Below are 27964 nucleotides of genomic sequence, written 5' to 3'. Positions count from 1 at the left end.
TTACAGTCAAAATAATTCAAAAAGACCGGGTGAAGATCACTTGATAGCCGAAGTATTTAAACACTCTTTTGATATTATTTCCCCTTTCTTACTTCAATTATATAACAAATTATTCACCGAAGGTAGCTTCCCTGAAACTTGGCAACAATGCATAATAGTTCCGATTTTCAAAGGCGGAACAGCTGAAGCAAAAAACTTTCGAGGAATCACATTGAATAATATTTTATCTAAAATTTATTCTAAAGTGCTAATAGCTATACTAACTAAATGGGCAGACAAAAATTCAGTATTAATAGATAACCAATATGTTTTTCAAAAATCAAACAATGATTGTGTATTCATTCTTCATGCTATCATATTTAAAATATATCAATGAAAAAGGAATTGTATGTAGCATTCTTAGACTGGGAAAAAATGTCTGATCGAATAGATCGAGTAATGTTGCGGCAAAAATTAATTACTGCAAACGTAAGCACTAAACTTATGACAGCCAGCTTTTAAATCCATGTACTTAGTTGTAAAATCAGTAATTCGATATGAATCTCAGAATTCAGATCCCATAACATCCTTTATTGGAGTAAAGCAGGGAGACTCAGCTAGTAGCATACTCTGTCTTTTTTTCCTAAATGATATTGTAGAAAATATAAATAGTAACTTAAATGGTATTTTAAGTATTGATGACGTAAAATATTTTTATTATTGTTCGCTGACGACGGTGCATTATTTGCTTATGACCCTCAATCTCTACAATCAATGTTAAATGATGTACAGACTTACTGTAATACATGGAGACTTCGATTAAACGTCAGTAAAACAAAAATAATGATATTTGAAAACGGTCGTCATACATCATATGATTTTTATATATGTAACTCGCGTATTGACATCGTTCAGTCATTTAAATACCTTGGTGTTCATTTGTTTAAAAACGGGAATTGGAATCGCACGCAACAGAGAATCGCTCAACATGCTCAGTTTTCACTTCACAATTTATTTATTGTTAACAACCAATTAGAACTACCTGTATCCCAAAAATATATCTTTTTGATTCACTTGTAATGTCTACTATTAATTACTGTGCGGAGGTATGGGGTCATCACGCTGGACCAGATATTGAGATTGTACATACGAAATTTTGTAGAAAAGTTCTATGCGTAAAACGCCCAACAAACGTAGATGCTCTATACGGCGAATTAGGGAGGACACCAATGAATGTGTATCGAAAAGTTATATTGATAAAATACTGGGTTAAACTAATTACTTTGGATAATCAATCACTACTATTTAAAACTTATAATATGTTGATGAGGGATGCTGAATTAGGAAATACATATAATGGTAATAACTGGGCTAGTCAGATTAAATAAATACTTTATAATCACGGTTAAATGTACTTATGGCAAAACCAATTTAACATTCAAATTAACGTAAATATGATTAAACAACGGATATTGGATGTGTATTATCAACAGTGGTACTCATCAATAAATAATTCTCCTCGTCTCGAAACGTATTGTTTATTTAAACATGAATGTAAATTAGAAAGTTATCTCGACTTTATTCAGGAAACAAAGTTCAGAATATCTTTAACGAAATTTCGTACATCCTCACATGATTTGGCAATAGAACGCGGACGCTACATAAATATTCCTAGGACGGAGAGAATCTGTTTAAATTGTAATTCTAATATGATCGAAAATGAATATCATTTTTTACTTATATGTCCAAAATTTAGAGAACTACGTAGAAAATATCTAAAACGTTATTATTATACCTGGCCTAACTTACAAAAATTCAAAAACTTGTAAAGTGAAACTAACCGAAAAATTATTCAGAATCTATGTAAATTTATAATATTATGCTAATGTAATGAGAAACTAACAAACATTCTTTTATGAAATAAGCTCTTCAGAAAACTTTTGTTAATACTTTTTTCTATAAACATAGGTAAAACCCATACATTTCCATTGTATTTTATATATTTTGTTTGCTATAAATATGTCACATGTTTTATGCAATAAATATATTGAATTGAAATAAAAAATAGAAAAATGTTGCAGGCTCGGTTTGATTGAGCCTGTTCATGGACGGTAATTAAAAATGCAAGCTATCGTCCACGCCTTTTAATGCATGGTTTTGTTTTTCTTCTTCACTTTCGTTTCAATATTGGTGATCCTTTTTGTCAAAATAGTTTTGTTTCCTTTAAAATTTAAAACGATACAAAATCGGATGCATCAATATAAAAGTTGCATACCGTCGAAAAAAAAAATGACTGAAAATTATGACTAGTGAATAACTATAAAATTACCTGAATGAATAAGATTTATTGAGGATAAAATCAGTGAACCTCCCCGTAGATTTGTATTTATCGCATCTAGAGAAAATAATTATTTAATCTCAAGATAATTACTGCAAAAATATTTGAGTTTAAGAACATAAGTTATGCTACATGATTTATTTTCCATGATGTTACAAACAGAATGCCTTGCCACACTCTCTTCTGTAATAACTTTCTGCACAAAAGTTTACACGCTTATGAGTGTCATGGTATACACTCATTCCTTTTACAAGTAATTATTAAAGGTCAATGGTGACATAAAACAGTCACTGATAATCACATTATATTTAAGTGTCAGGTATACATCCTATGTAATAAGTCATTAAAAAGATATGTTGCATGCATTTAGTCATTAAACAGTGTACATATTGCATACAAGTTTTACCGTATGAAAATTAATATTTCACAATATAACCTTAATAGTCAGAACTGATTGTAAGAAAATTGTGAATGCAAAGGGGCATTTTATAGTACAATGGGCATCTTACTTGATTCAGCATAATAAGGATAATGCTAATGACGATGAGGGTGGTAACAAAAAAAATTAATCTTGACCTTCAAAAGGTCAATTCAAAATGGCCCCTAAAATAAAATACAACAATCAAAGTGTTATAGAAATATTGGCATAAAATTAATCTTTCCTTAATCAATGGTTATTCAATATTCTCTAAGTTAATACAATTACTCAGTTTACTGTACAACAATTGCCATGTAATAATAGGTCAACATGTTAAATATGCCTCAAAACAATCTGAAATTGGTCTGAAAGTTTGTTTGTTTGGATATGCCAGTTATGTGTTGACGTGCCGTAAAGTCCAAACAAACAAACTTTCAAACCAATTTCCAGGATATTTGGATCAAAACAATAGCCACTAGAGTGTTAACAATATTTTTCTATTTTTAGCTCCTGTGACCAAGTTTTTAATTTGAAATTACCAATGTCCGTATTCTACCAAGCAATTACCTAGACAAGCATCCCGACTAAGTTTGATGACAATTGTGTCAAAAATGTGACAACTAGAGTGCTCACAAGGTTTTTCCATATTTAGGCAGTGTGACCAGTTTTTGCCCCAGGCTACCCATATTCGTCCTTGACCTAGAAATCATCAAAACAAACTTTCAGACCAATTTCAACAAAATTTTGATCAAAACAGTATCCAAAAGAGTGTTAACAAGATTTTTCTATTTTTAACTCCTGTGACATTATTTTTCATCCGATATGACCCATGTTCAAATTCATCCGAGCAATTACCTAGACAAGCATCCTGACAAAGTTTGATGATGACAAAAATATGACCGCAAGAGTGTTAACGAACAAATGTGGACGGACGACGGACATTCAACGATCTTAAAAATTACTATGGTGCTCAATTAGGTTATATTGTTATCCCTTAGAATGATGAATTCCTAGAATTCCAATATCTTTTTAGACAACTTAAATATAATTATTTTGTCTTCATAGTTAAACGTAACGCCGCATTTCTTTTCAAAAATACAAAAGGCAGTTCCAATTTATAATAAAAGCAATCTCAGATACGGTGCAAATTCAGTTATAAGAATTATCTCGCTAAATCCTAAATTTTTCTTATATAAAATATTTGTTTATAGCTTATTTACTGGTTAATTGCATTCACTTGGTATCAAGAAATCGTATAATAAGGCTCTAAACAACAATTGGTCAATGAATGAAATTAGGATTTTTATAGCAAACTGTAAAAGATGAATTAATTATTACTAGTAAAAAATTATCTCTTGTAAGAGTTATTTTTTCTGGAATATTCTATATATTATGTTAAAACTACAATGTTTTTCAATTGTATTATATTGTTCTCTCTTAGAATGATAAAGATAACTATTGGAGAAAACTTTTCTAAATTCAAACTTTATTGTAAATTTGTAAAATAATACAAATAGCCTTTAACATACAAATGACCAAGCAACAAGTATTTAGATTCCTAGTTTTTGTTCAATTTCCAGAAAGTATATTCTACTGCTATTAAATAAAATAATAAGTTCAATGGTATTTCAGTGTAATATCTGAATCAAAGTACAAAGTGAATGGTCTTGTTCTAAAACTGACATGATATAACGATCAATGCCTCTATGTTTTCAGGAAATTACATCGATCAAAATTTGACAATGTTATCAACTTGGAGGTAATCATAGTTATTGCAATGTCGTGTTGCAAATGATATCTAAATCTTAGCGGCGCCTCTGTCTGTTTATTATTAGAGAGTAGATAGTGTTCTTGTTATGTAGAAACAAACAGTGGCAGACAAGATGAAAAAGTCTAATAAAATATAGTTATCCCATCGCTGACAAATATTTATAAATTTATTGCACACTTTTGAAATTTACAGGTCAATGGAGCTGTTTTCTGTTTTGTTACTGCAGTTCCAAGTTACTTTGATGTTTATCCTTTGAACTTGTGCAAGGCGCAGGTAGAATTTGCCAGTTTTATGTTTTATAATCTATTACCTATTTCAGATCTCTGTGACATTTGACTTTTTGCATTGACTTAAATATCGCTTTTTCTCGGATATTGGGAGCTAAAATTGTTTTTTTTGCAGACTTTAATTCATCTATCAAATCGATTTATACACTTAACGAAACTTATAAGTACCCCAATTATAGTTTTCAGCATAAATTATGATATGATTAACGCAAGTATTTAAAACTTATGCTCTGTAAAGTTTAATCATATTTTTAAGATTTCATAACAAAAAATTCATTTATAAACAACTCAAACGTAACAAAAAAGATCATAAACCGAGATCACTACCAGTACACAAATTCGCACCAGAGTCTTATGAAGTCAATATCGCGTATGTCCACCGTTTGCGTTAATAACTGCTAGGCACCGTGATCGCATTGACATAATGAAATTTCTAAAATAAGCCACTGGGATATTAGCCCATTCTTGCATTAGTCGGTTGTGTAGTTCTCTTTGGTTGGTGGGTGCATTCGGCACTCTGTAGACACGCCGGCCAAGTTCATCCCATATGTTCTCAATCGGGTTGAGATCGGGCGACTTTGACGGCCAGGGCAGTACGTTGACATCTGCTGTTGCAAGCGTGCCCGTGTTGTGCGTGCAGTGTGGCTTGTTGCCCCGTCTTGCATTAGTGTCATGCCACTGTTCTGTTGAATATTGGGAATGGCAACGGGGCGAAGAATTTCGTTCTGGTAACGAGCTGCATTTAAGTTGCCTTGAATTGCAACAAGTGGTGTTTTCACGTGGAGTGAAATTCCAGCCCATATCATTACAGAGCCGCCGCCGAACTGATCTCTTTCTACGACGCACGCATCAGCATAACGCTCACCACGTCGGCGATACACACGGTTCTCCCATCATTTCCCTGAACATTGAAACGGGACTCATCGGTAAACAATACTTGTGCCCAGTCCGCACGTGTGAATCTCAGATGAGTCCTCGCCCAGCGGACACGTGCACGACGGTGGTGTCCACGCAGTACAATTACCCGATACGGCCGTCTGGCACGAATACCAACGGATCGGACTGTGTTGCTGCTGATTGGCCGTCCGTGAGTCCCAAATGTCGCCCTTGCTGTTTCTTCTGCTGTGCGCTTCCGCTAGCGGAGGTGTGATGAAACCATAAACCGGTCTTGTCTGCGTGTTGTCACTCTACCACGTGGTCTCCTCGGAAGATTGGCGACACTTCTGGTACGTCTGTACTTTGAGGCCAGTCTAGTAATAGACTTCTTTGTAACACGCATTCTTCGAGCAACCTAGAAAAAAACCCAAAGGATTACAAGGTTCATAATACTGATATGCAACGGGCTTGTCGTAGAATGCATGCACTGAAATGCAATAAAACGAACAATGGGTATTGAACCACATACCTGCTCATGAGACGCTCCGGCTTCTAAAAGTCCAATAGCGATTGCACGTTCTTGCAACGACATACGAGCCATGTTTTGTGTTTTTATGTTAGGCACATCTACACTCTATCGATACATGTTTATATTGGTCATTATGGTCAGTTGCACGAAGTGCACGTGCTCGATTTCGATTTTCAACGACCACTCTCAAAGTATGGTTTTGCATGGTTAATTTTGCATAAATTCATTTTGAGCAGACGACAAATTGGGGCATTACATATAATCATTATCTAATGTGCATATTTTTAAAATAACACGTGTTTAATGCAAGTTTGTTTTTGGGGTACTTATAAGTTTCGTTAAGCGTATTAGCAGATTGTCTAGCAGTGAAATACAAAGGGTTTATCAATAAAATAAAACCTACATATCACTTACAATGTTCTGTGCCAATTTTTGGCAGAAACATTAATAGAAATAATGTGTTGTGTTTTATGACATGTTTCTTGATGACAATATCTTCATAATATCTATAAAAGTAACACATTGTTTGTTTTGCAGCATTCGCTTAGCATTTGAATGGCTTGGGTCAACTGTTAAGCTAATTTCAATAAAAATTATATAAGAAGAGAATTTAACTGTGAATGATCTATATATGTCATATTAAAGTGAGTTGGCCTTTTAACAATTTTCCCATTGCTCTTTTTATCATTTCACTTATTACATGCCCCACCATTCTTTCACTGCCCTTGTGTACCTTCTCATTTTTGGTTCGGTGCCTCCAAGGTGCCCTGCTATGTGGCTGGGTTGTGTCGTGGGTTACTTTCAGTGAACGTCGCCATGTTTGTTGATCTCTGTTCTCATTTTTATAGTACATTTACTCAAACCAAACATATATCATGCATGTATTGAAATATAAACGTTTTATCCTAAACTTTACAGCTGAACATACTGTTTTGAGGCATTTTGATATTCTTTACTATTCTTGTGCAAGATCAATGAGTGATATATATTTACAGTATGTCAGAGATTGGATAACTGGATAAAACTTTTGAAATGATGCAAAAAGAAACATTAAGCAACTTCCGTTTCGATTGTTTTGCATAATATTCAAATTCAAACCCCCATCACACCAATAATGCAATACAATATGTAAATTACTTGGAAATTCAATATTGGAATATTGAGTTAATCTTGTACATTTAAAACATTGACTTGCCAAGTGACATTGACATAACGCGAGCAAACTATTAATTACCTAACTTAAACTTGACATATTCCTCAAGGGATTCCATTTCGTTCTATTTTATTGCTACATCATATGAATTGTGCCGTGTGAAGGCCTTAAAATGTCACCCGTACGTATATATTATCAAACATCCTTGAAGATTGTTTAGCATGACATTATTGTTTTTTGTACATGTCTGGGTCATTTTAGTTGTTTATTTCCGAACTATTTCAACTTAGGTGGTTCCAGAATTCCTTCTTGACTATTGTATTATCACCTTCAAATATAAAAAAGTCATCAAATTCTCCTGAATATTTCCAAGAGAAGTTTCCAGCAATTAAGGAAGAACATGAAGATTTTATACATATTAATACGGACGGTTCAAAAGAAGGTTGCAAAGTAGGTGCGGCTGTGTTTGAAAATTAATTTTACATCTAGTATGAGGTTACCAGATAATGCATCAATGTTTACTGCTGAAGCAAAAGCTATCGATTTAGCATTGTCATACATAGCACAGCATACCCATGATAAATTTGTGATATTTTCTGACTCGCTTTCTGTTAATATCCATTAAAAATAAAAAATCTGACAATATCATGATAAAGAAACTTCTTTTACGATTTCATGATATACTAAAAACAAAATATGTTAAATTATATTGGATTCCAAGTCATGTAGGTATACGAGGAAATGAAAAAGTAGATGCGTTAGCTAAACAATCATTACATTTTCAAAAAACTGACTTATTGTTACCTGCTTGCGATTTTAGACCGGCTATAAATAAACTCATACCATCTGAATGGAAAGCAAATTGTGACAATGCCGTTTTTAATAAACTTAACGATATAAACCCATCTCTTGATGTGTCACCATCTCTATCTCTGTCAAACCGCCGTGATCAAACAGTTCTTCTTCGATGCCGAATTGGACACACTAAAATTACCCACTCTTATCTCCTCACAAATGACAATGCCTCTTTCTGTGTAGGTTGTAATGAAAATTTTACTGTCAAGCATTTTTTTCTTATTGAATGTCATGATTTTTCACAGGCCCGTAATAGATTTTATTCTGTAAATTCACTCAAAGAACTCTTTTATACAATTCCATCAAAAACATAATTGATTATTTGAAAGAGATAAACTTGTATTCTATGATCTAATTGGCTCATTTCTATTGTCATTTGCAAAGTTTTACATAACATTTTAATCCTATTATAGCATTCGGCACGATATGGCCAGTTATGTGTTGACGACTTGACGTGCCGTAAAAACCAAACAAACAAAACCTTTAATATATGTTCCCTGCTTTCTTTTAATTTGTCTTTTGTCGTCTTTTCTGTGATATGCAGGCTTCATAACCTTTGATCTCCTTTAAAAAATTCTATGTTATTTTCCCACCCATTCATAAAATTTAAAATAGCATTTTTCGAGGTTAGCATTTGGCCTTTAATGAACAAAAGCCTTATACATATTGTCAGTTATAACGATGATTCAAAACCTTGTTTATAAATGTATATGTTTAAAGTGCCATTATGCTCATATTTTAGTGTCAACGTGAGTTGAATTGACTTAACATTTCAAAAGATTGACCGTTATAATGGTGATTGACGAACAGTTGATATTTGAAAAAGTTAAGGATAAAAAATAAATCTCTTGTAGTATGAAAAGACTGCCCAACTCTTAAACTAAATATGACGTTGGTGAAAATTTAAGAAATTTCTGTGAGCCATGTTAATTATCTGTCATTTATGCGAAGTAAAATATAAAAATGAAAAATTATTTTGACTTTTAATTGTTCACTCACTAATACGGTATCACTTGTATGGGCATAATGTTCATTTAAAATGAGTACTATTTCTTTATAACTTGTTATGTATTACAAAAAGCAGAGTTGTGGGATAAACATTGTGTCTACGATATACCACATCATGCTAAAGAATTGCTGTATACAGAAACAGAAATTCGATTTTGCCTAAACTTCTCATTTAAAACCCCTAAAGCACCATTAGTTTTATTCAATATGTAAATTATGTTGCAAATCCGACGGTGAAATATGGACTTTCTTCGAAAATTGATCAAATCATGTTTATCAGAAATTAATTCATAAATCTATACTACACGATTCATTTGTACATTTTTATCGTCTTAAAGGAGATTTTCGTATGAAAATTTTATGAACTTTTTATGATAAATGTATCAAACAATATCAAAAATAGATAAATATGTTGCATGAACATACTTGTGATATCTGTAAAAAAATACAGACATTTTGGCTATAAAATAAAAGCAATTTTTGTATTTCAGTATAAAATGGTAAATTCAGTAAGGAATTTTATAAATCTACTTTGTAAAGAATTCTAGGAATATCAAGTTTTAAGTTCAAGTATAATGTAAAGCAGCATATTCAATAATAGCAGTAAACAGCTTTTATTATCATCTGTAAGAATTTCTAAGGTTACATTGTAGACTAGAATGACCGATAACAAGACTTATTATACTAATGGACAAAATGTTATCCTGTGTCATGGAGTGCGTGGCTATACAGACACTAGTTTAAGCAAACTATTTAAGTGTCTCTGGTAAATGTTTGAATTTCTCATAAGTTGTACCTGTTAGCAATCACGGCTTGATAATGGGAATTTACTCTGCATTTTTTTTCCTTACATACCTTATTGGCATCTCTTGCTATTTGGAAGAAATAAAATTTTATTTGAAAATATTTTGTTTTAAATCACATTTATTATTCATAGTTTCTTCTTATGATAAATCCAAACCATTATTTAGTAGTTGGTACATGGTTTGTTCTTGAATGTTTAAATATTTGCTTGACCTGTCATGCATGTATTAAAATCTGGAAACAAAGTGATCCCTCGGAAGAATCAATCACAACAAAATTACATGAAAATTGCAGACGAGCGGTACTCAATTCACAACACTTAATAGTGCTGGCATCAATGATCCCGAAGGACCAGAAATATATAACAACACTGAAGTTAAGTACGGGACAACTTTTAACAGCTGCCTTACAGCACTAGACACCTGCTGTTGTAAAGTATAAATTGTTTGTTTGTTTGTATTTTTGTCATACAGACACAGTATAGATCATATGGTAGAGGAAGAGCTCGGGTGCCCTTACATACAATGTTAAGCACGAACGGGGCACCTGAGTAGAACCAGCGGCGTTTCTTAAGCTAGCTGGATATTTTCATCACATTAAGGAATCCAAAGTGCTTGTCGGGATTTGGATCCAAAGCGGTGAGGGCAAGTGGTTTGAGGTCAATTACATAAACCACTAGGCCACTGACGCCCCTGCATGTATTTAAATGAAGACACGTTTTCTTTTTCTGTTAAAAACATTTCATTTCTTTGGAAAACAGTTTTGTTTTGTGTTTTTTTGATCGGGTTTTACGTCACACCGACACAGTCTAGGCCACATGGCGACGAGCTTTACTGGTGAAGAAGACCTCAGGTTATTTCAGACACGAACGGGCACCTGAGTAGAACCACCGACGTTCCGTAAGCTAGCTGTTGTAAAACAGTTTAATGCTAAAATGTTTTAAGGTAATATCAGTGTGTTTAAAAAACAAAACATTAGATAAGGTAGAAATGCCACAATAAGATGACAATAGAATATCTTTATAATAAATGTAAACGTAATTACCCGTAAATGTTGAAACAACATTTTGAACAAGTCGTTCGAAACAAATGTTACAAACAAACGATTCAGTCTTCATTCTTTCATATTTTTTAATAAATAAAAGCGACACAGAAAACCTTTGCTGATAAGTACTTCTAAAAAAAACATCATTTACATTATATTTTGAGTATTACATTTACAACACGTGTAAAACAGTGTAAGCATAACAGCCACAACATCTGCGAAATCAAATTATAATACTTTAAATTACAGTATTGTATTATTTTTGTGTTTATTTGTTGATGTTTTTCTGTGTCCAAAAACTATTCAACCGACTCTTGTTTTAAATATAGCTACCGATTAACTATAAATTAAATTATTTATTTATGTCATTTTCATCCACTTTTATATGACAGTTGATTAAGTCATTAGAATGAAAAATGTGTTTCTGACCCATATGATTAAATACATGTAAAGTGTACCAGAATTGTAAAAATATTTTTTTAAATACTGAAACTATGCCAGCTGGTGCATGATTGCACATATTCCTATATAATTATAACATTATATAAACTTCAAACGATAGGAAATGCTAGCAATCCGATTTTAATTTTGTTTCTTTCTTCTAATATCAAAGCTATTCAAGGAATTTAAGAATTTATAACATAAATGAGACTGAAAATAATAATTCATTCAAATAGAATCATTCTTTTCTTTTGTAATGGTATGAAAGGGACACCACTGATATTTTGTTTTACATGAGGGGACTGGAAATATGTTTTCAAAGATTTGTGATTCATATCTGGACCAATAACTTCTTTGCAAATCTTCACACAATTCCATTGCTCTGTTTTTTCTTAAATAGTCAAAATATATCAAATTGAGTAAAGAATCTAACAAAAATCGAAAGTCCTTTTCATTCTGAGTATATCTTTTTAAATATTCTTTCCAGATTTTCTTTTTCATGTTGAGTGCTTCTCTTAATCTGAAATTCAAATTTTTATCTACACTTTCATGAAGTTTCTTAAAAAATACAAGCCCTTGTCAAATACATTATATAGCCAGAATGTGTTGCTTTCTTGGTTTAATAAAACACTTATTTTAGTGAGAAATGCGGTCTTATGCATCCTGTTAGATTTTACTGTCTAGAAATATTTCATGTTTAAAATTCAGGCAAAAGTTAGGCTGTTTTCTTTTTATAAAATGTAAAATAACTTTGTACCATGTACAATAATTATTTAAAAGGTTTAAAGCTATATTTTATGAAATATTTTATAAAATTTATCAACAGTAAAATTATATTGATTTCGTAATCTTATGGTCGATGTTCGAAAATGTTGTAATATAAAATCTCTCTTGTATTTAATACATAGAGGATATTCAAGTTTTTTCTATAAATACATGATTTATTTTCATCGAGTGGTATGAAAATAAATATTTCATGAGTGGCGGTAGCCACGAGTGAAATATGGTAATTTTCATGCCACAAGATGAAAATAAATCATGTATTTATAGAAAAACTTGAATTTTCTGTTTATTATATACATTTTTCTTTTTCAGGACATTAAAATTTGCAAGACTTTCACTTAAATTTTGAGTACTGGCAGAATTTAAAAGAAAGTAGTCCGGCAAGACACCAGTGAAAATACGGAAAATATGTTTCACTGCAGTGAAACATAAATTTTTACAGTGAAAATACGGAAAATGAAAATACGCATTTTATTTCATCAATATTTCTCAATATTTCATTTAAAAGTATTAATACACATAATTACTGTACGTAAACATAATAAATTGTTCCATAACAAAATATTATGCTGCTATATTACGTCCAGTTTTAACTGTTAAGCATTGCTTTCGTTCATACATTACTCGCTATAAAGGCAAAATACTACCATATTTCTTTCGTAAATTCAAACAATAAGGTCTGTATATTAATTTATCCATTATCTTTATGTAATGGTCTTAATAATTTATTCAGGGATTAATTATTCGAATGTTACGGTACTGTGGTTTGAAATCCGAATGGGGTAATATGCTAATTGATTAGCTAATGTTTCCATTTGTTAAGAAATAGTTTTCAAAGAGAACGCGTGGTTGATATTTAATTTTCAACAAGCCGATTTTTTTTTATTTCAACTATTTAATTTTGTTTCTACTGCCCTTGATGAAGGTCATTCTTTTAATCGTGTACATTCATTTTTATGTGAGTAATATTTTGCAAATCTTTATTAACTGCTGTTTAATTGCTCGTAATGTTTCTCTCATTTTTAGCAGGTTTATAATATAGATAATACAAACCAAAACATCAACTGTTTTTACCGTACTCTCTCATCAACAAAACAGGTTGTTTGTCAATGTTTTTTTTTCTATTTGTTTATCCTACCTCTATTCATGAAAAACATGGCATTAAATCTAGTTTGATTTGAAATAATTTCTGATATCCATCCTTTTCCATATTTTGTTTTTAACAATTAAACAATAGATTTCAAGTAAGCAACATTTCGTCACTATAAGATAATCCAGACATTTTACTGCGAACAATAGGCTCAATGCGGTTTAGCAGCAGCACTCTGTGTGTTCTTACATTGTTCACGCGGCCAAGACCGTCTGTTTTCAGTTTGACTTTCTATAAAATGTACAGGGAAGACCTGAATATAAGGAGAGTTTCATTGGTTATCTTAAAATCACAAAATGAAATCTGGGAATCTATTTGGCCATTCTAAAGTAAAATGTAAAGGGTAGTTCTAAACTAAAATTTGAAGGATAATTCTATCTATTGTGAAATTAAATGTAAAAGATACTTGTATTGAGTTTTAAATTTTGTAAAAAATAACGAGAATAATATCAGAACTTATCAAGTATCCTTAATTTATGATGTTCAATAAGTGTCTAATATATATTATTTGATAATTGATGTGTTCAATTAATATGTTTATTTTTTTATATACTTTTGCATATGAATCAAGTATTTATAAAAATAATTGCCTTACCGACTGCGTAGATGTTGGTGTTGTTAGAAATTGAGTTCACTTACCGAAATACGGCATGTTTGTTTAGAAACACATACATCATAACGTGTTCCATTTTCAAGATTAATAACCCTCCAAGAAATTATTACCTCATTGTTATGCAAGCTATGCTAACATTTCTACAGTATGACTGCATGGAAAATTAAGAACAAACATATGCAAGTTAACCACTCTTACTTCGGTCGAGTATCTTCTTTTAAAGATACTTCTTGTTTTTCTTGTCTTTGGGATTTTCTTTCTTATTCCAGCACTGTTAATTTGTCGATTATATTCCGCTTATAGACGTGGCTAGAAAAAGTTCAGTATTAACGTACTGAACATCATCTAGAATTTAGAATTTATTGTTCTAAAATTATCCCCTCTGTTTTATGAAAATGATCACTTTAAAGTACAAACCAAACAGCATTTATTCTGTTTCAGTAAATTTCTCTTCATTAATAAACCCACATGTTCTTAACAACTGCACAAATTATATTGCGGACACGTATTTTCTGTGACATATTTAGATAATCAGGGCAAAATTATATGCCATTAAATTAGTGAGTAACGTGACTAGAATATCCACAATTAACATCAGTGGATATTATATTGATCAAGAATAACTCTAGTTGGAAATTTGATTGCTTAGCAAGATCATAAGGACAGCGGTATATGATATATCTTGTTTTTTTTTACTTTTAGACCAAATTTTTATTATGTCTGTTTGCAAGATAGAATAATTTTCTTAAGGATGAACTTTAGTGTTGTTATATTTTTCAGGTCCTTCGGGATCATTGATGACAGCACTATTAAGTTTTGAGAATTGAGTACCGCTCAAGCCGGTGCTAGGGGGCGTGAGGGATGATGCACTTATTCATTACCCCTCATGTACAGACTCAGTCAAACCGAGTCTGCAATTTTCATGTAATTTTGTTGTAATTAATGTTTCCGAGGGATCACTTTGTTTCAAGGTTTTTTGTTACATTTCTAAAAAAAACTTATCGAAAATATACAAGCGAGAAAGATAACAAAAGAAATAATAAAAATAATTTAAATTCCTTCTACAATATTGACAAACTGTTAGATCCATAATAATTAGTGATTTTAACTTTTAAGGAGAAATTTCAAACATAGTCTAATTTTATATGAGTCATGTTTCATGTGATATGATTTTTTTTATTTACTGGAATAATAAATAAAGTAAAAGTAATTACAGTTTCCCTTTCACGCATCAAGATATCGTTTATCTAATATTCATTATCTATAGTTTCCATAACTTAAACGGTATCATATTCCAGCATTGTCCTTATTTATTCATTTTTTACAACTAATGATATATCTGGTAATTATAAAGTTAAATCAAAGCAATAGGAACGGCTATTTCAATGACTATTTTATATTAATTTTTATCTTTTAATGATGTACCATGACAGATTACTCGATCGTGTGGGGGTTGCGTTCATCGGACGCCGGCTTTCCTTGTTGATCTTGTTTTGTCATATTTTGTCTGTTGAAATTTACCGTATAACAAAAAAATTAGAGTTTTAAGTCAATATTTATTACAACGTGAGGGAAGGAAACGCCATTTTGGCCATGTGAAAAAGAGGAAAAGAAAAAAAAAAACAAAAAAAAAAAAAAAAACAGATGCTTTTGCTAAAAAATTAAATTCTTATCCAGTACAGTATGACTGTTATAAGAAATAACATGTTAAAATCATTCAACAGCTTCTTCTACTTGAATACTGTATACTCGACCTTAGGATATGGTGCCTGATTTTAAGTTTATCAGATTTGGACAGGTTATTCTGATATGCAGGCTTAATTTTGTTTAGTTTCAGTTTTTTTCTCGTTTAGGGCACACGCTTTCTTATACTTTATTCCGTTCATCATGGAATGACACGAAAGTATCACATTAACGGTTTCATGATAACCGCCGTATTAACACGTCTGCAGATGTTTCTACTTTAAAAATGCACCGTTTTCGTGTTTCAATGTTGACTATTCTGCTAAAGGGGGGGGGGACTTGAATTTTCAGTACTTATCTGAAATCTTTAGGTATTCCTTACGTCGTTTTGAGCGTTCTTAAGGGATAGCGTTTATCTCTATTGTGTTCTCTTAACTTTAAACAATAAATTCATTGAACAGTTTGTAGTGGTGTCATTTCTCAGTCCAGTAAAATCAGTCTGTTTTCTTTGGTTTAACGGTGCACAATCGCATGTTAGGTAATATGCGCTTAAACTGGAAAGATGATATTTGCAAAACTTCGGTGTAACACATTTAAAGAAGCACAAGGGGTCAAAACCAAATTACCTACTAGAGCTATGAGATGCAGAGGCTCCAGTAAATCAAACCCATTTAGTTGCCTTTACGACCACGCAGGTATAAACGGGGGCTGCAATTAAGATGCATCAACCCTTTATAGCAACCCTTCAGCCACAACGGGTTGTATTGCTATACAGATCAGCGGTAATATGAAAAAAAAAACAACGTTGTGTTAAAAAGGAACAAAAGTTTAATGAATTGCTTTTCTTTGTTTACTGACAAGTAGGCCTTTGCAGGATAATTTAAACTGACAGGTAACGTTTTATTTATCACTACCTAGAGATTTTCCACCGAGACTGTTTTCTTGAAGGTGTCTATTATTATAGCATAAAGCGCCACAGTTCCGTTACTTAATTTTCAGAGTAACCAAAACATGACGCATTACTTTTAAAGATATACTATGCTAAAATTTTATATTTGAAAATATCTATAATTGCTACACAGTCTCTTTGTAAATATAAAAAAACATGCTTAAACTTCACACAAAGTAGGTAGTTTGTGTTTAAAATCCTACACATTATAGGTGGTTACAATATTAATTAAGTGTGATTAAAAAAACTGGCATTTTTTTTAAGAGAAAAAAAAACAAAAAAACAATTTACATGACCTGTAATAGGGAACGCAACTTCCAATACATAATTTATTCTTTCTTTTATTCAAATTGGACGTATTTGGTAAGAATTACATGGCTTTCAATAAATTTCTGTGATAAAAATATTTTACACAAGGAAGAGCATAGTATATCTTTAATTACACTGATAAAGCATAGCTAGCTTTTCTTAAAGGCCGATTATGCCCAAAAAATAGTTTAATTTTTATATCTCAAAAGCTTTTCATTTTCGGTGTCGTGTTATAGTTAAAAATCATTGGCTAATAACCCGAAATATCTTTTGTTTGTTCCTTTTGCATTTTGAAATTAGTACAGTTAAGGTTATTAATATTTTGAATTAAAATCAAATAACACTTTGCATTTTGAATCTACATGTATTATGACAATTATTTTTACATTCAGTGTTATTAATGTCATGTGTCTTGTTTTTCTTGTTTCTAATCACGACTAAGCTTAATGCACACTGTCAAATCATTTGTTTATAATTTTTTTATTATCAAAAGAACACCTCTAGATTGGATAAATCTGTCTTAAATAAGTCCTACACTTTTTTAAAAATTCTTTTTGCTTAATCGAGATTTTGTTGTTTGACTCGGTTTAACAACACATAACTGGCCATATAGCGCTGAATGGGTAAATTAAGTCTTATAAATAGTCTATCAATGTTTTGGAAGGACTGAGTCAACAAAATAGAGAAAAACAGAATTCCTGACAAAAACCAAACACGACAAAATGGAAAATGTTGCAGGTTCGGTTTGATTGAGCCTGTTGATGGATGGTACTGGAAAGTTAAAATTCTGAAAGTATATATACTCGACAGTCTCTATGTCGAACCTGAGCAAGATCATGGCAGTCAAAGAGAAAATATTTAACAGTGAACTATTCATTGCAACCCATACCAAAAAAAAAACTGTACTTGCTGCTGTGTGATAGAATAATAAATGTTTTTTTTTATTTTAAATAAAAAGAGGATTTTTATATTAATAACCACAGATTCCCTTACAAAATTCCATTTTATTAAGTTCCGCCCATTGTTTTCTCCTATACAAGTATCATATTTTTTTCCGTAGCTGTCTCGAAACATTAAATAAACATTATTAAATATATTGGAAGTAGAACTTGAAAGGAGAACTGAAATTGCATGCGGATAGAACGTATAATAAAATGTTTTACTAACAAATGTTTAACTAACATCCTTGCAAGGCATGCGTCAATGAATATTTATTTTAAAAAAATAACAAATAAATAGACTGTGAAACACATCTGCAGATGTTTCTTAATTCAAAATTTTACCATTTTCGTGTTTAAATGCTAAATTCTGCTTACGCTTGTGCTAGGGTCATAAGCAGAATTCAACAGTTAATCATGGTAAAGATAAAATGTTGAATTTAGAAACATCCGCAGATGTGTTCATACGGGGACTATCAATACAAAGTAAGTAAGTTAAATCACCAGCGACATGGTAAAAACAGTACTTCATTCTTGCAAGTAAATGAAAGCACGTGGCCAAGACAATCTGTTTTATGAGAACGTCATATTTCACGGAGATTTATTGATAGAATGTTTTACAAAACTCTTAAATCATATGCTTGAATTTTCACACCCACCTACAGATATGAAAAAATGCATATATTAGTTTTTAAGGGCGGTAACTAAATGAGAGATGATCCAACTATTTACAAATCTATCTCCCTTTGTTCCGTCTTGTTAACTTGTTCGAAAGGGTCGTTAAATGGATTGTGGCACTCATTGAAATCAAACACAAGGTGGTTAAAAAAAAACGTTAGCTGTCTGTAAGAAGACACTTCAGAAGAAACACTCGTACTGTATCCATTACTTAAACACAACTAACATAACAGTCTTGCATCCTTGAGTGTTAGCATTTTACTTTTATTGTAAAATATATTTGTCAGCAAACGTACTACAGTTATCCACTCCTCTGTATTTTGAGCCAATCTACGTTTTTATGCATTTATCAGTCGATACAGTGATAATAGAGAACGATGTATGAGGTGAACAGTTCTATGGATTGATGTATTGTCCTGAATCTTAAACGAACTGCAGACATACTCACATACACTATTTTAAAAACAAAATCTCTTACACAAAGCATTGAGTAGAATCCCATCTTCTTGACGCCGAGTCGAAACAAATAAAAACACATAAATACTTAACATCACAATCAATTTTAATTGGTATATTACAATGCTATGAAATAAAATGAAATATATTTTATCATAAATTGTATACTTGTTCTAGAATCGCAAAGTAATATATAATTTAGTTTATTTCTGTAACGCCAGTAGTTAATTAGATTTCTTGCCTAACGGCAACATTTACTAGTCAATGAATTAACTTACGAAGGGTGAGTTAGTACCTGACAGAGCACTGTCATTTATTAACTATTATGTATGCCTTATTTTAGATACATGTTTATTCGTATAAAGATACATCCTTTTTTGTCTATAATTATTTTTACGCCTTTTAATATTCTAACATGTATGAGTAGGCCTATATCTACGCCATCGAACTTAAGCTTGGCAATAGCAATGTCATAAATATTGTAGAGTAAAGGCATCGCCGTTTTATCTTTCTATACTGATTCAGCATTTGTCAGACTTAAAGTTGTTCTCTTGTCGTAGCAAAGACAATGAACACAATGCAACATTGACGATTGCCTGAATAACGATGTGTAATAAAATTGAAACGTCGCGTACTCTTTAAGCTGACAAAAACAAAATTCTTGATATGTTGCACTGACATGTAATTAATGCTTTAAGAGTGTTCTGACATGTGTTTTCCATAAAACTGTATCAACGCAAATCTTATAGAATTATGTTCTTTTAGAGATTCGTGATATATTTTAACACATTGTTACTGAACAACGATAATTACAAATTTAATCACCTTATTGAAGCTGACAAACAATTGCACTTACAGATAAATGCGTTATGGGTTATATATATATAACAGGCATTTTTTTCCGCGAAGGTATTTGAAAATCAAATGTTGATAAAAATCTAATTGAATTATGTTAATTAAGAGCTTCGTGATAAAAGTAAAACTTATTTGCTTTTCTTAACTTCTTTTTATTAATAAACAATTTATTGACATATATCAGAGTCGTTAAGTTCTTTAAAATTCTACCGTGAAAACATTTTCTGATTTTACAAAATAATCATAGACCACAAACGACAGAAACAACAATATTTATTGTCTAAGATCATTAATAGATGCATCGTGATATATCTATTTATAATACTAAATACGATTTATGCCCTAGGGATATTATACATGCCTCAGGCTTTTGTACTTGACACATATAAGTACTTGAAATGCTTTTGGTGAGGTAAAACTGCACTTTATTGACTTTATTTTCTATTAATTTGCTGGATAACTGTGTTAACCTTGTTTTCTTTGAAGCAATAGAATATCAGATGTTATTCTATTACTCGTGCAGTGTCCACACTATCAAACTACCAGCTTTTGTTAAAAAATAAACATTATCCTTTGAATAAATGCATGAAAATAACATGCCATTATGGTTTGCTTGTCTGTTTGAAAACAACTTATACATGCATTTATAAAAGTATTAATACTGAATTTATTGAACGAGTTGAATTAAATTATATTACCGTGCCTTAGAAATGAAGCTTCACGAAAATGATATTCTATTGATTTGATTCATCAAAATTGAAATTGTTCGTAGTAGGAACAAAATCATTTCATGCATGTATGAATCAAATCAATTTATAAATGACACATATTTGACAATTTAACAAAATTCAGTAATCTTAATTTATCATTAAGGCGTTGCTCAGCTATGTTTTTCATTTACAACATAATAATGCCACTTGTGGCTGTAAGGTTGAGGCGTAGCAATTGCAGCCGTAATTTATCCCTGCGTGATCGTGATAGAGCTTAAAGAGGTTCAAATAACTGGAGTATAAGTATCTCTGAGCTCCAGCATGCTCACTGGTGTTGCTTTAAAGATTTGTAACCCCGGAGGTGTCCCAAAAATCATCTTTATTGTTTAGCCACCATAAAATCTATACTGTATTGATGCGCCGTGAAACCAAACTCATAAAATTAAACAACAAATTATGACACATTTTAGCCAAATTCAATAGTTTGACGTTAATGCCAAGGTCGATGACGACAGCGTGGACTAAATCATGAATATTAAGACGTCCAGGATTTGGAAATACAAAATAAAGCTTAAAGAAAACGTTTAAAATCTTCCTTTAACTTAATACTAAATGAAAAGTGCGCCAAATAAGACAACAACTTGACGTCATTTTTGATGTCACGTCATTTTGTTGGTTTCCAGTCCTGTGCACGCTGGTGTTTCATTAAAACAACGTAACGGACTTAAATTCAAACAGTGAAAAATATCAAATTGATATTTTCACTGTTTCAAACAGTGAAATGTCAGTTTTATATGTCACTGATATATTTTTTATAAAGTAATAAATGGGCATAATTTCACTTTGAGAAGACACAAAACATGAACACAATATATTGTTTTAATATTTCTTAAAAATACCTACAAAGCTTTAAATTTGCAAAAGACAGTTTATCAATTGGAAATATGCATTTTCAACGCCGCATTGTTTTTTATGAATTGAGAAAGATGTTTGAATATGCAATAACTTGCGCCATCAAGCTATATTCAATGGAATCCATAGAGAGATTTAATCTTGTCTATGTAAACAAAACTGGAATTAACGTCTTGTTTTGCTTAAAAAATACAACATCAAAGTGAAACGTTGCAATTTGTTTTACTGACAGATGAACCCTTCCAGAAACATTCATTCTGACAGAAAGCGTTTTAATAATCACAGTATTGGCATTTTCTGCCGAGGTTGTTTCCTGGAATCTTAAAAAGTCTTTGTGAATACTAATTTTCAGTCGCCATCATATTTGTATAAAGAGACATGTTTATATTTTACATGTTGTTGAAGCTACACTAAAATTTAATCCAAAGTAGCTTTTTATCAGAAATTTCCGCAATGAATAACATTGGAAAAACAATATCATTGGTTCATTTTGGTATCTAAACATTAACAAATATGATAATATGGGCGTTATAGATTTAGAATATACTGGTCAACTTTATATTTTATTTTTATTCATATACTCGTATATTACAGGACCATGTGAAACGTCAAGTATAGAAATAGATTTATTTTTAATCAAATTCAACTAAACACGCAAATAATATAAAGGTGCACGGTTCTTTTTAAACAGGTTAAACACCGTTTATCACAAAAATCAGGACTTTTTACGCACCAATACAATGGAGTTCATATAACGATTTTCAGCTTTATTGGCGAAGGTAGACATTTAGGCCACTTCATCCTCCGTGCGCCTGAGTAGAACCATCTACGTTTAGTAAGCTAGCTAAATACAAAAGCTTTAAAATGCATGCTAGTATAACGCTACAAAATTTAAAACTTTCGATGCAAAAGTAGGTAAATCGTATATTTTAAGTGCATGAGCACAGTGAAGAAGTTATGTTATTATAAATGTTAGGTTATTTTTTTTATTACTCATGATTCAACTTTATCAAAAAATGACAGAGATTTATAAAGGGATGGAAGCAATGCGTATGAAATTGTTATTATTATGTTACTGCCTAATGAGTAATATTTTTAGATGATATGTTTTTCATATCAATGACAAATAATTCATTAAAACTAAAAACAGGAAGCAATTATTTTATCATCAAATAAATGGATAATCCTTTTAAAGTCATATACTTGTATTTCTATATTTTCAACTTGTTTTGATACTTATGATTACAATTTCAACTAGTGGTATTATTAGTATAAATAAGCATTACATTATATAAGTATTTTCCTTTATGTGCATCTATTTCTATACGCACCAAACGAAACATGTTAGAAAGGTTTGGGCGTGTTATCCGCGTAAAAAAAAACACTCAAACATTTCTACTTAAACTTGACAGGAGTAATAATCATTACGTCTACTAGCGCATATCGTAAGAAATTCGACCTGAACCCATTCCTGATCTAAGTTGGGAAAACAATGCTCTTGGAGTTGGGTTTTGCATTCGTTGTGTTTTATCTTTTTGCGCAAGATTATCCATGAAACAAATTCTTGAACTGTACTTTGGTTGTTGACACATAGCAATAATAACAATAAATAATGATATAAAATAGTATCCCATTATTCAATTTTCATTGCTGAACCTTTTCATGTACATAAAACAAGAAACCTTTTTATAATCTTTAAGGTACACAACTTTCACATGCTGTGACTAAAGAAGGTATTTTTTGGAAATATATTGCATATTTAAAGGCCATCTTATTCATGGAATGAGCAAAATAAACTTGCCAATATTAGAAATAATTTTAGTAGCAGGACTAGAATTGCAAAACGTGAAGTTATGTTAAAATTTTTAAATAAGTGGCAGAAATTGTAAATCTGCATCGGAGCTATAAATGCTCATTTTTTATGAAATTTTTATAAATGTTAGCTTTTGACAACAATACATTACTTTCTGTTCTTTGCGAATGTTAGTGATTAACACGATGTAGTGTTTTCATTGCAAAAAGGGGTTTCAGCTTTATAAATAATAATTAAAAAATTATTTCCACAAAAACACCGGACAACGTAACGCTGATAGCAACGGTATAAAACCCGTAAAAATTAAGGCTGTAAGCAAGAGTTACCTTTAAATACAAACCGAAAACAAGCAATTAGTCATTATGATATCAATGTAAGGGTAGTATGGGAAACTGTGACAAGTGGTGGTGAAGCAACATACATACTTGAACAACATTCAAGAATGAATGTACCCCGCTGACTTGCAATATGTTTTCATCCGTGGATATTAAATTTGAAAATTGTGGGAGGATGCTCTATAGAAAGAAATGAGAAAGGCTGGAGCTGAGGAGAGAATATTAGCCATTGAGAAAGGTAATCTTCGTGATAGCATTCTAGCTATCACTGTTTTATGTGGTGAAGCGTACATACAAACACATATACAATGCTTATGGTGATGTTGGTGTCATATTTGGAGCTAAAACCAAAACATTGCAATATATTGGTGTAGGAAATAAACAATGTGTTATGAGCAAGCAGGCCAAAAATAAGACAGTTGAAGCTAAAAAATAGAGAAAAACATAATTCCTAAAGAAAGCCCAACACGGCGATCTTCATGATAGCATTCTAGCTATCACTGTTATATGTGGTGAAGCGTACATACAAACACATATACAATGCTTATGGTGATGTTGGTGTAATATTTGGAGCTAAAACCAAAACATTGCAATATATTGGTGTAGGAAATAGTTCTGTGTTCCTACAACTACAGGAAAAAGTACCAGTTTGGGGTAAATCAATCGAAAATATTGAGTGTGCAAATCATACTTGCAAATGTTTGCGTTCCAATTTAGAAATGCTTGTCATTGAAAAACCACATTAAGAAGGCAAAGGAAAAGTAACCAAACTTAACAGATTAAGATTATCAACAGCCGTTTGATGTGCTATACGCATGAGGTCATACGATTAAAATGTTAAACAACTGAGAAAAGATATAATTAACTCATTTTACCATGTCCTGGGTTTTCATGACATATGCAGTGATTTTTGCCAAAAAAGTAAAACATACAATGGATAATGATGGCGATGATAATGATAATGATTCCGACTGTTACTTTGGATCGTTTGATGTCATTTTTGAAAGCCAGTATGAGTACTGTTAATTACCATTCGAAAAAGAAACGGAAAGTTCGAGACTTGGTTTAAAAATAAATGTCAAAAATCTGAACTTAAAGAACTTGTGAGAGATGTGCAAATTTTCTTAAACAGAATTGTTGATTAAACTCAAAGACTCATTATGATAGGTAATTTCACCACAAATAAATGTGGAAGTTGGATGGCAATTCGAGCAAAGTTTGATGGTGGAAAAGTTATAAATCGATGTTCTTGCGGTTCGTGGAATGCACGTTGCTACGGTGGTGCATTTAGTAAAAATATAGGTGTTGAATGGTCACCCATCACTGTCAACCATGTAACTAATGAACCTGCTGGAGTCTTTTGATAAGCGGTGTTAGATGACAAGCACACCATTTGAACGCTTCATCTTAATACAAGGCCAAACCTCACAGTAAAATGTAGGAATAAAAATAAAACCAGAAGACATAGCAGTTCACAATTCCAAAAAAGCAAAACTACACTATGGAAGTAATTTAGATAATTTCCCAGATGTCTCTCAGCCAAAATGAAAAGAACTACGTCATACTTCTTATTAAATCAGCTCTGGTAAAAAATATGTGGTATAGTATATTTCAGATATACACACCATCAGAGGTGTGACTCAGGGACAAAATACCATAATTGAATACAAAAACCAAAAGGGCAATGTAGAAATTAGAAAAAAAACTTGTTTAAAATCTGTAAAAGTAATCAATATTTAGCAGCACTAACAGATAGAATCGTTCAAAATAGAAGTGACAATGGACTCTTAGAAATTAAAAACTTACTACAGACAAATTCATACATAATCAAACAGGCTATAGGGAAAGTACATAATTTTTGCCTTCACCAGTCAAACAAGAAAGTACAACTTAAAAAGAATCATGAGTACTACTGTCAATTTCAAGGGCATCTAAACTTATTTGAAATGGAATGGCGTGATTTTGTTGTAAGTAGGACCAACATATATGATTTATATATTGAAAGGATAAAAGAGATAAAATCTTGTGTTCAAAAATCATGATGTCTTTACATGAAATTTATTCTTCCTGAATTATCACTTCCAAGATATGGGAAATACACTGGCATTAGGCAACCTGAAAAATCATTGGTAGGTTTAATACCTAAATGATTCATAAGATGTTCCAAATTGTTGAAAAAAAACTTTTTTTAAGTTCTCATAATGTAACAGAAGATAAGGCTGGATATTGTCAGTTAAAGGTATTGATGAAATTAAGCCTGAGCAACCTTGGATTGACTCTGATATACTTCAGGCTATCAATGATAGAGATACAGCTTTTAAAATTTATAAACGTAACAGAAGATTGGAAAATTTTAATTTGTTTAACCTTTTACCCCATAAGCATATTGCGAAAAATGGCCGTTTTCATTGAAAAGCCTCCTGTAACAAGTTCAAACTGCTATGAAACTGTGAAAAATGCTTCAATACTAATGAAACTTGGCACAAATGTTGACTGCACCATAGCCTCTATAACAGCATGCTCAATGGTAAATTTCCTGTTACCATGGCAACGAGGGGACGTCTCAAAATTGCCAAAAATCACTATTTTGCATTGTTTTTTTCCATCAAAACTGATTTCAAAGTGCTGCAACTATTCAATGAATTGAGATAGAGTAAAAGGCTTTTCAGGGTTGGCTACTTGTTACCCTAAGATCGACCTGAGGCCATTTTTAGCCTGTCACATGTCCAAAATTTTCTTGGAGATGAGGGGGTCCAAAATTTTCTTGGAGATGAGGGGGACTCCGCCCCCCTTCAAACCCCCCAAACAGAAGGGGGCACATCCCCCTTCTGGCAACCCCCTGATGTAATATTTGGATGGGAGACGGCGCCGAAAAAGTGGTCACTTTTTTTAACAACATTTCTCAAATGAAAAACAGTGTTTGGGGCCTAAATAGGGCATTTTTGCACTGTTTGAGGCCTCAAAAAGGGGGGGGGGGCAAAAAGCCGTCGAAACACGCTTATATAAGGGAAAAGGTTAAAGGTCTCAGAAAAAATGTGTAGTTTTTAGTTCACCCTGCAAAATTAAGTAATTTTACTAGTAAACCCGAGGTGAACAAAAATGATTCTAAATCTTTATGGAAATCTCTCAAAAATTTTGGGCTGCCATCTAAGAAAGGATCTTCTGCATCTAGTTCTAATATTTGTTTAAAAATTGATAAACGGTTTGTTTTGATAAGAAACGTATTGATGAGACTTTTAACAATTTCTATACAACTGTTGCTTGCAAACTTGCTGAAAAACTTTTTTAATGTCTAAACAGATTTGGTCAGGTTTTTGCAAACTCATTTTATATTGAGTGAAGTGTTTATGGGGGTTACGTTCATTGAACGCCGCCTTTCCTTGTTGATCTTGTTTATCACATTTTATCCTTATAGTTTTTCTTTTTCTCTTTTGTGCGAAAGAAAAGTTTTTAAGTACTTAAATTCACTAAGTGCTAGCAAAGCTACTGGCTTAGATGGTTCAACTTCCCGTTTTATTGCCCCCACCCCCTTTCAAAAAAAGAATGATAAACTTTCTGTTGGTTTCTAGAGGCCTGTGTCAATTTTAAATGTAGTCTTCAAGATACTTAAAAAGGTAGTTAATGACCATGTTAGAACATATTTCAAAGATTAAAAGCTGTTGTATAAATTCCAGTCTGGTTTTAGAAATGGTTTCTCCACTGATTTTTGTCTCATTTACATGAGAGACTACATTCGGCATGAAATTGAAAAGGGTTATGTGGTAGGTATGGCTCTGTTAGACTTACAGGAAACCTTTGACACTGTTGACCATTCCATTCTCTTAATGAACTTTCAAGCGTCTGGTCTTGGTGATGACATCATAAGGTGGTTTAGATCATATCTTTCTGAGAGACAACAGCTTGTTGATGTGTCAGGTAGTTTTTCTTCTACTTCAAGTATAACATGTGGTGTTCCCAAGGGTTCAGTCCTTCTGCCCCTCCTCTTTTTAATTAACGTCAATAACATGTCAGCGGTAGTGAAAAATAGACTGTTAGATAAACTGGAATACTTGTGTCTGGAAAGAGTTTATCTGAGGAAGAAATTTCTGTATCTAAAGATTTGTCTTCAGTAAGTCAATGGATAATTGATAAATTAAATATGAATTGTAACGGCACTGCAACAGAAGCGTCCACATCTATCAAGTACCTTGGGGTAACTATTGATCAGTACATGTCCTTTTGTTTCATGGCAGACTCAGTTATTAAGAAGGCTAACATCAAGTTAAAGCTCCTTTACC

Source organism: Ruditapes philippinarum, unplaced genomic scaffold, assembly GCF_026571515.1.
Source record: "Ruditapes philippinarum isolate M1 unplaced genomic scaffold, ASM2657151v2 ctg778_1_1_1_1, whole genome shotgun sequence".
Taxonomy (NCBI): Eukaryota; Metazoa; Mollusca; class Bivalvia; order Venerida; family Veneridae; genus Ruditapes; species Ruditapes philippinarum.
The sequence above is the reverse complement of the archived record's forward strand: the minus strand, read 5'-3'. Positions refer to the sequence as shown.